Below are 15273 nucleotides of genomic sequence, written 5' to 3' on the forward strand. Positions count from 1 at the left end.
CCACTGCCGGGAGCCATTCCTGCCGCATTACACATGCTGAGTGTAAATGGCAAACAATATCAGTCGATGTTTACGCCACATGTTCTCAGCCTCTTCACATATCAACACCCAGGCCAGCTTCTGAGAACGCTTCTGGAGGGGGGCACTTGGGCTAATCATGTGGCCATTTTTAATAAAACTCCAAAGCCTCCTGTCCCGGTTTATCTTCCTACTTTTTGTTGGTGGAGGTGGTAGTGGCGGTAGTTTATTTGTTTGTTTATTTGCTTGTTTTTTACGGATGACAATTTGGTCCTGAAGGTTCTCAAAAGGACCTGTAGCGATGTAGCCACAGCACACAGCACTAACAAACTAACTCCAAACCAGCAAACCTCCTGAATGGCTTGCCCCTTCTTTTTTTTGTGTGTGGAGCAAGAGATGGAGTGAGGTGATCCATCATTTCACCTACAATACTTTTCAGCAAGAAAAATGGACTATCTTCTGCTCTAAGCAGTGGATCTTAACTAAGGGCGATTTTCCCCCTGGGGAAAGCTGTCGACATTTTGTTTGTCAGAACTGGAGGTGGCTACTGGCATTTATTGGGCAGAGGTTAGGGATGCCACTAAGTCCTAAATCTTCAGAACAGACCCCACAAATAAGGATTACGGAGCCCAATATATCAACAGTGCCACAGCTGAGAAACTGCTCTAAGGCTATGCCCTTCCACAAGTCTTACAGAAACTATGATATCCCACAATAAAAAGAAGAAGAAAGAAAAGAAAAAGCCAAGAAGCCCCCTCTGTGAGGATCTGACTGAAGGCCCTGCGATCTGGGGATGGGCTTGGCCTGATTTATGGTTTAATTACTTAGAAATTTGGTCACGTTTCTCCCCAGGAGCCACCATTCTCCTGCCACTTTGTTTCCCTCTTCTCTTTCCAAATCTCACACTGTAATACTCACATAAACAAACCAAACTAAACCTTCACATGATTTTCTAAATCAAAATTTGCTGTCCACAGGTACCTCGTTGCCAGGTTAGTAAAGCAGCCATCATCCCAGTTTGTCCTGTCTGGACTGTCTGATATTCATCTGTGATACCCAGTATCCAATATAATCCCCTCTCAAAATTATCCAGGAGGTTATGCTTTTTACAAGGTACAATCTCCGCAAAATTGCTTATAAAGGACTAGGGATTAAAGGTCACTGGGTTCTCCCATATTACTTACACCCTTGGAGGTAGGGCGGGGGTGTGATCACTGGTATCAAGGAAGCTTCTCTCCTGCTAGGTCAGTGTGTGATGTTCCTGCAGACTAATGAAAAGTCACAGTGAAAGTCAGTCATGTCTGTCTGAACAGCCAGTTTCCAGCTGCCCACCAGAGGCCCACTTGCCCAGTGAGCTCCCCAGAGAGCCCAAGGGCTCTGTCTTCCTAATTTAGTCACAGCCCACAGGCTGCCCCATGCTTGCCTGGCTCTCTGCCTATGACACAGTCACAGACATCTAAACGCGCCAGTCCCAGATCCTGACCTATGGGAACCAGCCAACCTGGCTGAGACTGAATTTCTGCTCTGGCCTTGGGTCCCTCCCATGATCTACTAGGTTTTCTCAAGGTGCAAGGCAGGGCTCCGATGATGGATTGCACATTTTGCCCTTCCTCTCTGTCTTATTTCATTATGCTCAGGACTTTCTTAGGATAAGAATTTACTGAATAGACATTTATAGAACATTTCATCCAAAAACTGCAGAATACACATTTTCATCCCGTGCACATGGAACATTCTCCACGATAGATCACATATTAGGCTACACAACAAGACTCAATAAATTCAAGAAGATTGAAATTACATCAAGCATCTTTTATGACCACAATGGCATGAAACTAGAACTCAACTATAGGAAGAAAACTGGAAATAAAACAAATACTTGGAAACTAAACAACATGCTACCTGATAACCAATGAATCAAAGAGGAAATAAAAAACTACCTTGAGACAAATGAAAATGAAAAGACAACTTTATGGGATGCAGCAAAAGCAGCTCTAAGAGGGAAGTTCATAGCTATACAGACCTATCTCAAGAAACAAGAAAAATCCCAAATAAACAATCTAACTTTACACCTAAAGGAACTAGGAAAAAAAAAAAAGTAAATAGGAGGGAGGAAATAATAAAGATCAGAGCAGAAATAAACAAAATAGAGACTAAAAATAAATTGTTTAAATCAATCAAGCTAAGAGATGGTTCTTTGAAAAAGATACACAAAATTGGCAAAACTTTAGCCTGACTCAGCAACAAAAAAACAGTACAATAAATAAAATCATAGATGGAAGAGAAATAACAGCCAACAGCACAGAAATATCAAGAGTTATTTAAAAATACTATGAACAATTAGATGCCAAAAAATTAGACAACCTAGAACACAATGAGTACATTTCTAAAAGCATATAACCTTCCAAGACTCAACCAGGAAGAAATAGAAAAATCTAACCAGACCAATTATTACCAATAAAATTGTAGCAGTAATAAAAAACAATAACAACAACAACAACAAAACTCCCAAACAAACAAAAGTCCAGAACCAGATACCTTCACAGTTGGATTCTACCAAACATTTAAAGAAGAATTAATACCTATCCTTCTTAAACTATTCCCAAAAACTGAAGAGGAAGGAATGCTTCCAATCTCATTCTATAAAGCCGGCGTTAGCCTGATACCAAAACAAGACAAAAATATTACCAAAAAAAAAAGAAAATTACAGACCGATATCCTTGATGAACATAGATACAAAAGTTTTCAACAAAATATCACAGCAACAAAATGAAAGATAAAAATCATCTAATCATATCAATAGATGTATAAAAAGCATCTGACAAAATTCAACATCATTTTATGATAAAAACTCTCAACAAAGTGGGTACAGAGGAAACATACCTCAACAAAATAAAGCTGTATCTGACAAACCCACAGCTATATCATACTCAGTGATGAAAAGTTGAAAGCTTTTTCCTCTAAGATCATGAACAAGACAAGGATGCCCACAATCACCACTTCTATTCAACACAGTATTGAAGTCCCGGCCACAGCAATCAGACAACACAAATAAATAAAAGGCATCCAAATCAGAAAGGAAGAAGTAAACTCTCACATTTGCAGATGACAAAGACTCCACCAAAAAACTATTAGAACTAATAAATGAATTCAGTAATTTGCAGGATACAAAATCAATATCCAGAAATCTGTTGTGTTTCTATATGCCAATAATGAACAATGAGAAGGAGAAATTAAGAAAACAATCTCATTTACAATTACATCAAAAATCATAAAATATCCAGGAATAAATTTAAGCAAAGATGTGAAAGACCTATACTCTGAAAACTATGGTGGGGAGAGTGGCAACTGAAGATACAAATATATGGAAGGATATACTGTGCTCATGGATTGGAAGGATTAATATTGTTAAAGTGTCCTCACCACCTAAAGCAATATACAGATTCAATGCAATCCCTATTAAAATACCAATGGCATTCTTCTTAGAATTAGAACAACATCCTAAAATTTATATGGAACCACAAAACACCCCAAATGCTCAAAGAAATCTTGAGAAAGAACAAAGTGGAAGGTCTTGCACTTCCTGATTTCAAACTATAGTACAAAATTATAACAATCAAAACATTATGGTCCTTGTATAAAAACAAACATATAGACCAATGGAATACAGATCCCAGGAAAAAATCTTCACTTATATAGTTAATTAATCTATGCCAAAGGAGCTAAGAATATACAGTGGGGTAAAGATAGTCTCTTCAATAAGTGGTGTTGGGAAAACTGGACAGATACATGCAAAAAAATGAAACTGGACCACTTTTTTATGCTACATACAAAAATAAACTCAAGATGGATTGAAGACTTAAAAATAAGAGCTTAAGCCATAAAACCCCCAGAAGAAAAATACAGGTAGTAAACTCTTTGATATCAGTCTTAGCAATATCTTTTTAAATATGTCTTTTCAGGCAAGGGCAACAAAAGAAAACATAAACAAATAGGACTATATCAAAGTAAAAAGTTTTTGCACAGTGAAGAAAAACATCAACAAAATGAAAAAACAACTTACTGAATAGGAGAAGATAGTCACAAATGATACATCTGATAAGGGGTTAATATTCAAAATATATAAGAAACTCATACAACTTAACACCAAAAAAACTAAACAATACAATTAAAAAATGATCAGAGGACCTAAATAGGCATTTCTCTAACGAGGACATAAAGATGGAGAACAGACATATGAAAAGGTGCTCAACATGACTAATTATCAGGGAAACGCAAATCAAAACCACAATGAGATACCCCTCACACCTGTCAGAATGGCTATTCTCAAAAAAAATCAATAAATAACAAGTGCTGGCGAGGATGTGGAGAAAAGGGAACCCTCATACAGTATTGATGGGATCACAAATTGGTGCAGCCACTACGGAAAACAGCATGGAGGTTCCTTAAAAAATTAAAAATAGAGCTGCCATACAACCCAGGAGTACCGCTTCTGGGTATTTACCTGAAGAAAACAAAAAACACGAATTCAAAAAGATATATGCACCCTTATGTTCATTGCAGCATTGTTTACAACAGCCAAGACAGGAAAGCAACCAAGGTGTTTACTGATATATGAATGCATAAAGAAGATACAGTATATATTATGTATGCACATACATACATAATATATGCATAATGTATACTGTACCTTACTCGTACATTAAGTGAAATAAGTTAGACAGAGGACTTGAATAGGCATTTCTCCAAAAATATGTCCAAAAAGAACATACAGACAGAGAAAGAAAAATACTATATGATTTCACTTCTATGTGAAATCTAAAAGAAACAAAAACCAGAAACAGACCATAGATATAGAGACCAAACTGACGGTTGCCAAAGGGAAGGGATGGTGGAAAAATAAAAAACATAAATTTACAAAATTTTAAATAATAGCTTACTGAAATGCGCTCCACCACGCACATCTTCCCAAACCTGTATCCAAGACTATGCTCTCAGCGGCCCCTGAAGGAGAGGCCATGCTGAGTGGTACTGAGAACACGGGTCCTGGAGCCAGACAGCTGCAACCGACCACGGGAACCTGGGTCAAGACCGTGCCACATCCAGGGTTACGGTCCAAGGTGGGTGCAGCAGCCTCGTGTAGTGTAGTCACCGCTAGCTGAGGATCTGCTATCGTGCACCATAGCGTGACAAATGGATGGCGAACTTCATAATGAAAAAACAAAAGGTGCCCTGATACATGGCCTGGAGTGTGCTTCCCGGGAGAGGAAAAGTCAGTACTTAGAAGGAGCCCTTCTAATTGTGTGCTTCTAGCTCTTACCCCAACTTTAGGACACAAACCCTGGCCCCATTTGGAAAGGAAGAGGCACAAACAGACCATCACAAACTCCAATACAGTAAGTGCATGTTGAGTACCGACTGCATACCAGCACTGTGCCCGGCAAGGCGGGAAGGAGGAACACAAGGTAATACACAGGCAGTATGCTACCTGCTTCACACATTCTCTCCATCTCCACAAGTCTCAAAAAATTAAGATCACATGAGAACACTGAGACTCCAAATGACTGGGGAACTTACCCAAGGTCCTAAAGACAGGATGTGGTTATTTGTAACAAAGTCTGTTTGATTCCGAAGACTTTGTCCGTCTACTCAAACACCTCCCAGTGTTGGAGGTGAGTCATCAGTGTAAATATCAGAGTAACATAAGATGACTGCTGCACGTAACGTGTGTTCCAAGTGTAACAAGAGCAGCACTGGCTATAATTTGTGGGGCCCTGTGCAAAATGAAAATGCACGGTCATTGTTAAAAAATTATTAAGAATTTCAAGATGGCAACAGCAGAGCATTCAACCAAGCACAGAACGCTTCTGAGCAAAAGGCCCTATGTGAACATCTCCCCATGAAGCCAGCCCTGAAGGGGAGAGCAGATCTCGGGGAGAGAGAGGAAAAGCGGTGGGAGACATGGCATCCATCCACTCTGACAGCAGCAGTTCCCAGAGCACCACAGCCCAAGGCCATTTGCTGGACATTCCAGCCTGCCCGTTGCCTCTGGCGAACCCTTCCTCCTGTACAGAGGTAGCACCAACACAAAAGGATGGGAAGGGTTTGGGGTGGGACTTGGTTTGGGAGAAGCAGGAGGCAAATCTGGCCCAAACGAATACTGCTATTTATTAGGATACTGAGTTTCTTGAGGGGACACGATGGAATCGGATAATTTGGTTTCCATTCCTGGGGCGATGTCCCAAAGCAGGTGGTGTCGTGATCCTCAGTAGGGGGCGGGGAGGGTTCTACGCAATAAGAAGACACACTGGGAGGCACACGAGCATACAGCCCATGCGTGAGGGATGAAGGCAGTGAAAGGCTGAGAACCAGTGAGTAAGGAACGCTCAGCAGCAGCTTCATCGCCAACTCACTGTGTGACCTGCAGCCAGTTACTGAGTCCTTACGGCGCCAAGTGCACAGGAACTTAAGGACATACCTCATAGCCATCAAAAGCCATGTTTACCATGCACTTACTATTTAATGTGCAATTAAAAACCAGTGCACAAAATCATATATATATATACATATATACATATATGTGTCAGTGGATGTAACCACTATACATATATAGTGGTTATAGGCATGTAAAAGGCAAAATAACCCTTAGGTTGAAAAATGAAATTCTATTAGAGAACACAACAAAATGTTAACGGGGGCAGCTGTGTTTCAGTGGTAGAATCCTAGGTCAGTTTTTTTCTCCTTTCTCCTTTTGTAAATGTTCCAATTTTTCTTTAATAAACATGTTTATTTTTCAGTGAAAACAAGTAGTATTTTTAGAATTACTTTTGAATTCAGTTGGGCTGATACTGTTCCATCGAGCTTACACAGAAGCACCTTCAAATGAAAGCCCTCATATTAAGTTGTCTAGACAGCCCCTGTCCCCTGGGAAAGGGACATGTCTGGCAGGCACTTCTCTGCTGGAGAACCACATGCCAAAAGGTAAGGGCAGGGCACGTGGAGGAGTGAGGAATCGAACCAGGTGTGGCCTGGACATCTTCTCATGGAGGCCAGAACACAAGAATCAGACGGGTTTTCACACTTGTGGTCCAGGAAGGCACCTTTTACAAAGCAGGCAGAACATGCAGGCACATTGCTCAAGGGTAAACAAAGGTTCATTTTATGACCTCAGACTTCTCATCAGAGAGATCAAGGTCATCAACATCAAGACAGCTTCTTGGTACATGCCACAGTTCAAAGTCAACAGCCTCCGTGCTTTCCCCTTGCCGGCCCCACCCCAAACCACTGCTGGTTTGGGGGCAGGGAGGAAGAGCTCTGAGTTAACTGTAGACAGCAGGCAGGACCAAGGGGAAAAGGTAAGGTCACCGCTCAGCCCTGGAAGTGGCCTTGGGTCTGTAGTCTCCAAATGAACATTTAGATCCCCTTGGCTCAGTTTTATATATTTTTCAGTGTGGGGCTAGGTAATTGTGTTTTCTTCTGGGTATGCAAGTGCCAAGAGAATGGTAACCATGAGTAATCCAGGCTAGCCCAGGATTAGACTCTGTGGCTGAGCCGCCTCTAATCCTCAGCACACCGAGCCAGGAGAGGCCACCTCATGTCTGTTTGCAGCTGGGAATCTTGCTGGAAAGAATCTCTACCCACAATGGATGGGCAGAGCTGGTCCCTGCCATGGCCACTCCCTCCTCTACCCTGCTGGGATAAGCCAGTGACTGCTTGGAATAGCCCACTTCTTGGCCAACAGGTACAGAGGCTTCCACAGCTTAAGAGATCCCAGTGCATGTGTTGCATGTGAGAAAACTACTGGAAACATTCCTGGAAACTTCCCCTACACCCCTTTTTATCCTAACTCTTTCAACATACATGGCAGCTCGTGGTAAACTATCTCTAAACACCAGTTTCTCTTTATAACCAGGGCTGGCTATGCCATTTTTAGCAGTGAGGGAAAAAAGAAAAGTTAAGACAGAATAGATAAAGTCTCAGAATGGAAGGCAGTAAGAGGAATTTGCCTTGCAACCTCTTGAAAGAGCAATGGTAGAGGTTCCAGCCTCTTATTACAGGAAGATGATGCAAGGAAGAACAAAGAGAGGCTTCGTTTCCTTAATGAACATGCTCAGCCCATGTATCAGCAACATCCTGCACAGACAAAGGCCAGCCACGGCCCGTTCACAGAGGAAGCCAGTCAAGAGGTGTTAGATGATGTGGGACTGAGCCCTTCTAGGAAAGGAAAGTCCTTCTTCGGCAGGGATTTTTAATTCCATCTGGTTAACTGTTGTTCCTCTGTAGATTCTCAGGGGCCCACAAAACAGAGGCAGGAAGCATTTTTAAGATTTTCAGATTTTCTCTTTAAAGACTGAACATAGCTTTCAGACATATATCCCATCCTGGGCTCTCAGGGTGACCATTCTCGGGACCTGTGCACAATTTGTTCCTTCTCCTTAAAAGTCCTTCCGCTAGATCTGCACGTTCTAATAGGGTGGCTATTAGCCACATGTAGCAATTTACATTTAAGTTATTAATACTAAATAAAATTTAAAACACAGTTCCTCAGTTGTACCAGCCACATTTCAAGTGATTAATGGCTACCATACGGACAGCACAGTATGTAACATCTCCAGCATTCAGAAAGTTCTACCAGACAGCACTGCTTCAAGTCTTCATGACTGGTTCCTTCTCAACCTCAGGTCCCTGTGCTACTGTCATCTTCCCTAAGAGGCCACCTCAGGACATATGGTCACTGTCTGTCCCCTTATCCTACCTTTATTGCTCTCTGAAATTACCTTGTTTATTTCATGCTCTATTTCCTGTCCCTCCCCTGGAATATCAACTCCCTGAGAACAGGGAGCTTGTCTGCCTCTTCTATTGCTGCATGCCTAATGCCTAGAATAGTACCAGGTACAAGCAGAAGCTCAGTAAATATTGTTGAATAAATGACTCACAGAATGGTCTACCCCATCATTCTGAGATCACAGGACACCAGCCACCCAAGACAGCAGCAGCTTATCTTCCCATGGACCGAGATAACGTCTAAGCATGGGCCCCATCAAGAGCACCTGGGAGAGTGTTGTGGGATTGCCCAGGTAGGAGCAGAGTAGCTGACACCCAAGCCTGTCCTGATTCTGCTCCAAGAACACTGGTTGCCTTTTATCACCTCTATCAGTTAGTCAACAGAGCTGTGCCCAGCACTTGCACTGTCTTTCTTCTCTGCTTTTGCAAAAGATCAAAATACCCTCTAACATAGTATTAGACACCCTCCAACATGGAATCACTTTTCTTCCACATGTATATACAGAAGCAAGTAATAGGATGGGATCTAACCTAAGTTTAAGGAGTTGGTATTTTAATACTCTGCACACTCTGAATGCTTTCTGACACCTGCTCTCGAGGAAGAGGAGGAGGAATCAATCTACTACAACTTTGTTTTATTTTTCAGTTCAATTAAAATTTGAGTGTTATATTCAGGAAGACATGATCCCGTAGTCAAACACCAGAAGAGTATAAAGATATAAAAGCTCGAAAACACCACATGTCACTGAACTTCATAACAAGCTGAGTACAAAAGTCATCCTTGTTTGGAATCAAGCAACTCAGCAACACCATCAGAGGAACAAGGAATGGAAAAAGAGCACACGCAATGAATGGAGAATAATAACTAGAAAGCAAAAAAAAAAAAGAAAAAAGAAGAATCTATGCTGAGAATCAAACTAGTCAAGGAAGTCGGAGGGCAAAAGCTAACATCCTGACAGCTTGCCAGGAAAGAGAGAGGCAGCTTGGAGAAGCTTCTGCAGCATACCCTCTAATTCTTGCTGAGGAAACAAATCTGATTTTAAGCTGGTTTCCCCTTAAAGGCACACATGGCAATTGTTTGCTAAAGCTCTGTTTTCTTGGTGGAATTAATTAGTAAATGTACCAACCTCACTTGTGTAGGAGCATTATAGAACAATGAGTTTTGAGAGGATTGGCAAGGAGAGTACATTTTTCACTCCAGCCACGTCTTATTAATGAAATTCCAATATCCATTCTGAAATTATTTCCAGGAAATTGAGTCTATTCTGATGCATAAACCATGAGTTAATTTTTGTTTCTTTGCCCCAAATTGCATGAAGCCTGGTGATAAGCAGCAAGATGGGTTCCTGCCTTCAGGCTTCCTTCACTTGGTCTTTTGCTGAGTCTTAAACAGAGAAGCAGAGCCACCTTTACACCTTGGCCCAAAGATGGTACTCCCCCCGCTGGGATGGTCACACTCACTGATGTGCCCAGATTCAGGAGGGACGCTCACTGAGAGATGGGGAAGGAAGAGAACACCAGCCAGCCAGATGGGCCAACTCCAACCTCACGAGCAACGGGATGACGAACGTTACAGATCACTCTCACAACCAGCCGCAGAGTTTTCCCCCTTAGGTGACGGTCCTTGGGTTCTCTGCACAGGACCAGATTATAAGCATTCCGAGGACAAGGACACCACAATACCCAGCGTGGTGCTTTCCAGACAGTAGAAGTCCTTTAAATCTTTTCTGGATCAACAAATGATTTATAGGCTTTTCCTCGTGTTGATTATTATTTCAGAGGTTCCATCCAAATTTGGGATGGAGGACCAAGGGGTCAGAAATTCATTCTTGACATTTGGAATCTAAAGTTTTAAAGGTTTGATCCAAGACCAACTGATCAAAATGTGATGTTGAGGGTGAGCCAAAGACTGGACTCACAAAGCTTACCCAAGTGTATCCACTTAACCATGGCTGGAGTCAGGAATCCACCTTCGCTGTCACAGACACACGTTAGAGTTCTAAGGCATCAGGACATGAGAAAAGAGTCTACAGACTAATGCTGTCTCTACAGTCTGAATCAAAACCAACTGCCCTCACAGCTGCCCCTAACTTGAAAAGGTTGGGCCTTGGCCCCTACAGGGCAGCTCAGGACCAGTCCAAGGTGGTTGGGAAACCAGCTAAGAGTGGTTTTCCTGTGTCTATGAGTTTCTGTTTCTCATTTATTTGTCTTGTTCTTTTGTTGTTTTTGGTTTGTATATCACATATCAGTGAAATCACATGGTTCTCTGCTTTTTCTGTCTGACTTATTTCGCTCAGCATTACACTCTCAGGATCCATCCATGTTGTCACAAATAGTTTAGTGGTTACCAGAGGGTAAGGGGGGTGGGGGGTGGGAGATGAGGGTAAGGGGGATCAAATATATGGTGATAGAAGGAGAACTGACTCTGGGTGGTGAACACACAATGGGATTTATAGATGATGTAATACAGAATTGTACACCTGAAACCTATGTAATTTTACTAACAATTGTCACCCCAATAAATTTAAAAAATAAATTAAAAAGCAAAAGAGTGGTTTTCCTTTGGTGGTTATTTTTTCAAGGCAAGGATGCCACTTAACAGCCAACCAATTGAACTTACCCCTTGAGAAAACAACAAGTAGCATCAAGTAAGATGGCTCTTCAATTTCATGTTAATGGATAATCCATCAAAAATCTCACACCTTCCCCCCCACCAAATCTGCACAGATCAGTCTTCCCTATGGTTACTACTAATCTCTTAAAACAAATAGAGCATGTGGGCCTCCATTCCCTTATCTTTTTGCATTGTAAAGTTCCTAAAGGCAAATATCATAGTTGTTAAACACAAATGCATAATTTTATACAATAAAAATGTAATAGCTATTTCCTGTAAGGGAGGCTAGGTCATGGATTATTCAGATAAGCCCTCTGGACTGAAAAACAACTTTGGATAAATCTCCTTAAAACTACTGAGGAGTTGGAAAGACAGTGCTGCCCTGCCAAGTCAGTTTTGGGGAAAGATTGAGCACAAAGAGACTAGAGGATTATTTGAGTGCCAAAACTGCTTTTGCCTTGAAAACAAGAGAGGGGTAAAGGTGACAAAAGTCAGGGCGTAGAGCACATTCAATGGAAAGACTGACAGGATACTTTTTCCTGCATTAAGCTGGGTCGCAAAGGGCTACACTCTCAGCATAAGGATGAGCCAGTACTAATCTGTCACCTCCTGTTCCTCCCCAACCCCACAGAAGGTTGCTCTGTACCTAAGCAGAGTAGGCGAAGGAAAAGGAAGGGTGGATAAAATACTCTTGAGAAGATGTGACCACAGACCTGCCATCATACATATTTCACCTCAGGCACATACAGCATAGATGTGCAACAAATTTGGTTTGAAGTGGCCCCCAACTTGTAGTGCCCCTAAAACAGCCAGAAGAAGGAAAGTACACTTATTCCAAGCCTCAGGCAATCTCCACAAATAATTTTTTAAGGGCAACAGCCGGCAGAACAGTTAAAGATAACCGGACACATCCGGAAATAAGGCAACGTGAGTGAGAACCAGTATAAACAACTGAGATCAATAACAGACCTGGACAGGCTTCAGATACAGACTTATTATGTTTATATATGCTTACCACGTGAAGGAAGTAAACCACAAGTTTGCAAATATCTGCATGGAAAACAAACTATAGAACATGACCTAACAGATCTGAAAGAGAATCAAACAGAACTTCTAGAAAGGAAAAACTCAGTAACATTAAAATCTCAATAGAAGTACTTGGCAGCAGATTAAAAACAACAGAAGAAAGAATTAGAAACCAGAACTTATATCAGAGGAAACTGTCCAGAATATAGCACAGAAAAGCAAAAATACAGAACACACAGAAGCGTGGGTTTCCAACAAGGAGAATACAGTAAAAAGGTCCAACACACATTTCTTTGGAGTCCCAGCTGAGGAGGAGAGTAAGGATGGGGCTGAGATAATATCGAGCAGGTACTAACTGACGAGTTTTCAAAATGATTGAAGTTATCATGGATTCAAAAGACTTGGAGAATCCCTAGCAAGACAGAGATATGCACACCCATACACATCAGAGTAATGAGTAATTATAGTGATCAAAACCAAGAGTAAAATCTTAAAGACAAAATATAGATTACCTTAAGACAAATGATAGTTAAACTGAGAGATGATATCTCAACATCAAAAATGGAAGCGAGAGATTAGAAGCCAGAAGACAGCTGAATAACATCTTTAATACACTTGACCCTTGAACAATGCAGGTGTTAGGGGCATTGACCCCTGCCCCCCACACAGTTAAAAATCCACGTATAATTTTGACTGCCCCAAAACTTCAATCATCCCTCAGTATCCATGGGGGGTTAGTTCCAGGACCCCCAACGGATACCCAAATCCATGGATGCCCGAGTCATCAGTGCATACAGTCAGCCTTCTACATCTGCAGATTCCCAACCACCGATCAAAAATACTGCTTTTGATCTGAGGTTGGTTAACTACGTGGATGTGAATCCCAGGGACACGGAGGGCCAATTGTATATTTATTGAAAAAAATCCATGTAGTAGGGAACCCATGCAGTTCAAATCCATGTAGTTCAAGGGTCAACTGTATGCTGAAAGAAAATAATGGCCAATCTATAATTCTATTACACTCCTGCACAAGAAAGAATAATGACCCCCAAAGATATTCAGGTCATAGTCCCTAGAACCTGTGAAGGTTACCTTATATCACACACACACACACACACACACACAACTTTGCCAGTATGATTAAGTTAAGGGTCCCCAGATGGGTACATTTTAGGGGTGGGCCCTAAATGCTATCACAAGTGTTATTACAAGAGAGAGACAGAGGGAGATTTGACACAGAAGAGCTTTGATGTGACACAAGGAGACGGAGACTTGAAGATGCTACAATCTTGGCTCTGAAAGTGGAGCTGCAAGGAAGGCAGCTCTAGAAGCTGGAGAAGACGAGGACACAGATTCTCCCCAGGAGCCTCTGGGGAGAGCACAGCTCTGCTGGCAGCTTGGCTTCGCCCAGTGACACTGATTTGTGGCTTCTCACCTCCAGAACGGTGCAAAAATAAATTTGTGTTGTTTTAACTTACTATGTTTGTTACAGCAGCCATAGGAGACTAGTACAACAGCCCAAACTATCCTTCCACAATGAAGGTGAAACCCAGGAGTTTTCAGGCATACAGAAATCGAGACAGTTCATTATCAGCAAAGGAAACTCTAGAGGTTGTATGTAGGGCAGAAGGAAAGCGACCCCAGATGGAAAGCTGGAAACACAAAATAGAATGAAGAGCAAAGACAGTGACAAATGCACAAGTAGATCTAAATGTACCCGTATGTCGACTGTGTAGAACAATCTATTTTGTGGTTTCTGAAAAAAATATAGAGAGAACAAAAACACACAACAATGACAGAAAATAAGCAAGAAGGGGAGCAATGTTTTCAGAGTGTTCCAAGGTCTTGGTATTACCCAATGGGAAATGAAAGTTTTGATAAACTTTAAACTCGACACATATTGCAATTTTTAGACTAGAAAGAGTATATAACTTTCAAAGTAGTGGAGGGAACACAAGTGGTAAAACTAAAGAGAAAAGCAAGGAAGTTACCACAAAAGTGTAAGTGATTGATGATGGGTCAGAGACACTCAGAGGCTTCTGGGAGCCAGCAGCATCCATTATTGCCCTGGTGATAGTTACACAGGTGTTTGCTTATTTATTAAACTCTGCATATATGCTTTAAGTATTTCTTGGTGTGTATGCAATATTCCACAATGGAAAATGATTGGGAAAAAGATCACATATGTATCCCTTTCAACTACACTCTATGTCCAGTCTCTTCTATCTCAGCTCTTCTATCCCAAAAATCCACAGATGAAGTTCTCCAGACACCGTCTCTTCCAGCCCTCTGTCTACAGACAAGTAAATTCTTATGCCCAGCCTAATAGATGACACAACCGAAGTCTAATGAAGCTGAGTGATTTATCCAAGGCCATAGTGACTTCATCTAGACAGTTAATTTAGAATAACTTCTACTCTGCTTTTCCAGAAAAAGCAAATTCTGTTAGGTTGGTGCAAAAGTCATTGCGGTGTTTGCAATTATTTTTAACCTTTTAAACTGCAATGACTTTTGCACCAACCTAATACTTTTTACTTGCCTCCCGCCATATACAAACTCCCTGTGTCAAAAGTGCATCGGGAAGATTTCCCGGTGTTGTATCGTTGCACTGAGATGGCCCCGGAACTGAGTTTGCCTCCCTTTGCCTCAAATTATTCTGTGTATTGAAGAAAGACACGTTAGTGGCCAGCAATGTGTGAGTGCCTGTAATTAACAGTGCTTTTGCAATACTCTCCCTTAATATTGATGCAACGATACCATTCAAATGTGCAAGAGCAGGGATTAAAAAAACAGGATACATAATCAAGCCTGGACTTGAGGGAGGCTTCCCA

The 15273-nt window shown here is 41.5% G+C and overlaps 1 protein-coding gene across 2 annotated transcripts in view; it reads right to left on the minus strand.

The window, feature by feature from the left end:
* RBM20 (RNA binding motif protein 20) overlaps positions 1–15273 on the minus strand; it is a 184043-nt gene that overhangs the window by 73799 nt on the left and 94971 nt on the right. The window lies entirely within an intron of this gene.

Source organism: Rhinolophus sinicus, linkage group LG07 (genome assembly GCF_036562045.2).
Source record: "Rhinolophus sinicus isolate RSC01 linkage group LG07, ASM3656204v1, whole genome shotgun sequence".
Classification (NCBI taxonomy): Eukaryota; Metazoa; Chordata; class Mammalia; order Chiroptera; family Rhinolophidae; genus Rhinolophus; species Rhinolophus sinicus.